Source organism: Varanus komodoensis, unplaced genomic scaffold (assembly GCF_004798865.1).
Source record: "Varanus komodoensis strain SLA01 unplaced genomic scaffold, ASM479886v1 scaffold71, whole genome shotgun sequence".
Taxonomy (NCBI): domain Eukaryota; kingdom Metazoa; phylum Chordata; class Lepidosauria; order Squamata; family Varanidae; genus Varanus; species Varanus komodoensis.
In genome coordinates, this window is record NW_025336360.1 from 952,646 (window position 1) to 956,540 (window position 3,895).

Genomic DNA, 3,895 nt, shown 5'->3' on the forward strand with positions numbered 1-3,895 from the left:
TCTAAACCTTGCAAGGTTTAGAACTTATATAGGAATAGATGCAAAGGGTACATCTTGTAAGTACAGAATGCACAAAGCTAAAGAACAGCAGCTTGTCATTTTGGTTTTCAAACGTCATTACTCTTTCTCTGTGGAGGAATTAATATATGGGAACACACTAGCTGAGCATGTAAAATTCCCAACGGTGAGATAAAGTACTCTAAAATACTGCAGGATGTTTCCTTCTAGCACCCACCAACGATTTACAGTGCAATGTTTTTAGATTACTGTCTTTGGAACTGTTCTTTCACTATGTCTTTCAAGTGAACCAGGAATCAAGCAACTGCACAAGATGTTTTGTGATTTTTCCTCTGGACATAACCTTTAGTGATGATATCCCAAGCATGCCACATTCTTTCCCAAACACAACAGCCATCTGCTATGATTTGTCTGTCCAGTTCCACAAAGCACAGTGCAAATCCCTATCAATTACCCTGAGTTGCCGCCAGAAAAGGCAACTGAACAGTTAATAACAGGCCATCCCAGGTGATATCACCCAGATGCACTAGACTACAACTCCAGAGTGCTGTAGGTAATAAGGATTATATTCCAATACATCTAAGGGGCACTGGACTGGAGAAGACTGGTCCATCCTATCTTGTGCAGCTCAATATTTATCAGTTATAAATTCTCTGTTCATCAATATCATGATGAACAGAGAACAAAGAGAGGGGCAGACTGGGAGCCTAACACCATGTTCTTGGTGAAGAGGTTCTTACTTCCCCATGCAAACTAGTCTTCCAGTTCCTGCTGCATTAAATATGTTATTGTATTCTAAATCTATGCACCACTACTAGATTTTATTCTGCTTGTTCTTATTCTATACTATAACTTTAAGCTTTTATATTGCATTCATTCATGTTGCATTAATGGTTCTAATTGCTGTGCATCACCTAGAAAGCTTGGGCAGTATAGAAAACTAGTAATAACTGATGAAGGCAATGGCCATATTCATATATTATTTTAAGACAGAAGTCCTGGCTCCTTAAACTGCAATGTGCATGCAGCTAGTTTGCTCCTGATTCACTGTTTGCACTTACAAATAAACCAGGTGTGGAAAGCTTAGTGTTACATACGAGGCCAAGATAAAGGCTTATTTCCCCCAACAAGCCATGATAATAGGCTAGCTTTAAACATGAGTTTGTGCTGGCTTATGAAACCTAGCCTGTTTAGCTTCATGGGTGACACTAGATGTTTTCCTGCTTGCGTGGGAACAAAATGAAAGAAAATCAATGGGCTATGCGCACAAGTACATAACGCATGCACATTATGGCTTGCTAAACCAGAAAATAGCCAGTATCTGATCCTTAAACTGTGTGCTAACAACCACTACCCCTTGGTACCATGAATGTAATCACTAGGAGGGATTAGAATTTCAACAGCACTTACAAGCATGTACAATGCAGGATAAAGAAACCCGGGATGTAAGCATCATGCCTGTGATGCCAACAGAGAGGCTAAAAGGCCCAATTTGTATTTGCTGACTATGGGCGTGCCCTCAGAACAAATAACATGGTAACACTCCATCAGCTTCTGTTTGCACAAGAGCATGGGAGCAAAGAAAAGGTCCAAACAGCAACACATTTGACCAGGAATTCATAACGTACCACTTTTCATTTAACAGGCTGACTACTGCTTTTCTCAGGTGGCAGGAATATTTGCATTTAAGCCTTCAATACTATGCACACTGACTGGGAGGTAAATCCTATTTTTCAGGGCAACTTGAGCAAACATACACAGGATCAGGTTGCAAAATCACTAAAGGCTTAAAACAGAACAGGAAAAGTGGATTTACATAACCAATTGCTCATTTACTATTTGTACTTTCAACATTTCCTAATAACAGAGAGAAAGAGAGGACTGAAATTGCCATTAAAACATGACTTAAAACCAAACAGGAATCTATGCCTCCAAGGAAGCCACATTTAAACTTAGAAACACACCTATGAGGATATAGAGAAAAAAATATTCCCTTGAAAGTTAAGCTGAATTCCAACAGAGCGGTTAAGCTGATGGCATGCCCAATATTAGCTGATATTTTGTCCTTCTCTGCAAGCCAGAACACGTAAATGCACATTTTAATCTTTTCAATTCATTCAGACACTTGGCCACCAAGAAAGGAGCAGTGCTACACAAGCTGAAAATCAACAAAAAACACCTCCACTCTGCAGTATGCAGTATGCATCCTGTTCTGAGCAGCAAGCCAAAAGTCAGTCTGAGACATACCAGGGATTAAATCATTCCCACTGCATGCTACCACTAACAATTCCAGCGAAGTCCTACCAGCTGGGAACAGGGCTACCCATACAGTAGGAACTCCCCCCTGTTCAAGTGCATCAAAGGTCCCATATATTGCACCCAAGGGCATCAATGGCCCAACACATTGCATCACAAGAAATGCGAGAGATTCCACTTTTAAGAACAGCCCTCTGATCAGAATAAAGGTCCATTTAGATACTATCTTGGATAGTAGCCAATGATCACTCCCCCCCGCCCCCCAGCACAAGGAGAGATACAATCACAAATGAAGGCAAAACATCTTCCCGTTATGCTCCAATAGCTGCTTTTTAGCAGCACAATCTTGGTTCCACACAGCCATCCTGACAAACTGCTCTTTCTGCAGGACCGTCCTAATTCCCTTTTAAGTTCATTTAAACCATGGCACCCATCTCGTGTCAATGAATTACATAAATGAATTACACGGAGAACTTTGTTTTTCTTAAATCTCCTTTCAGTAAGATTAGTTGAATAACAGCAAGTTTCTAGTCATGAAAGGAAGAAAAGCATCTTCCCATGGACCTTCTCTTCAGCCATGATTTTACAGATCACTTAACCTTTCAGTTTTCTTTTTTCCCCCTAAACTCGAAAGCCATTCCTCATAGTGAGGGCTATGCTCTTGCCCACTCTACTAAACAGGACAGTAAAGTCCACAGAGGCTGCTTCGCCATGCAGGTTTTATCCATCATATTTTCCAGTTTAAAGGATGTGCTCCATCTTCAGAAGGTGTCTTATTCACGTTCACTGGTCTGTAACGGAGACTTCAGTTTTGATACCCTCAGTTGCTTGCTTGCTCTCTCTCTCTCTCTCTCCAAGTTACAACAGACAACTTTCCAAGCCACTTCTACCAAATTTCACACAAGGAAGGGGCCCAAGCAATAGAATTTCTCTGTCACTCTAAGACAAACTGCAGTCAATGCACATTCAATGCACACGGGGGCATTTTCAGAGGCCGTTCTTTTGGAAAACCACATCACATTTCCAGTCCGCTCAATGTCTCGAATGCACATTTGATTCACCCACAAACACTGACTGGATGCCCACCAGTCAGCATTCAGCCTCCTCGTGTAACCTACAACCACAGCACACTTCCTCGCTTTGTGACAACTTTCCTGCCCGCCTGGGCTCCAGCTTTGAAAGCCGGGTCCGAATGTCCAAAGTCGCGTCCAGAAGCCGCCGGGACCTCCCAAGCCTGCAGGCTGCGAGACTACGGACCAGCCGGGAGGAGGAGGAGGAGGAGAAGGAGGTCCACGGGAGCCGCCGCGCTCGGCACTTGCCTGCCGGCCGGCGCCACACAGGGATGGCTCCGACCCGGGGGACCAGGCGGACGCCGACCCCCTGCGAGGCCGAGACCCCTTCCGAGGGGCAGGACTCGGCGACCGCGTTCGAGCCCCCACTCGGGCCCCGAGCCCCCGAGGCGCCGCCCGCGCTGCCCCGCAGGGCCGCTGTGCCGAGCAGAGGGGCGCCGCACGCCGAACCGGGCTCCTTGCGAGGAGGGGCCGAGGCGCGCTCGCCCCCCGCGCGCGCCCCCCGGGCCCCCCGCCGCCGCCTGGGGCACGGGGAGCGCCCCGCGGGCTGC

The 3,895-nt window shown here is 45.7% G+C and overlaps 1 protein-coding gene across 2 annotated transcripts in view; it reads left to right on the forward strand.

Moving 5' to 3' along the window:
* Positions 1 to 3,895, forward strand: part of PRDM2 (PR/SET domain 2) — a 65,926-nt gene that overhangs the window by 230 nt on the left and 61,801 nt on the right. The gene's annotated exons all lie outside the window — the stretch shown is intronic.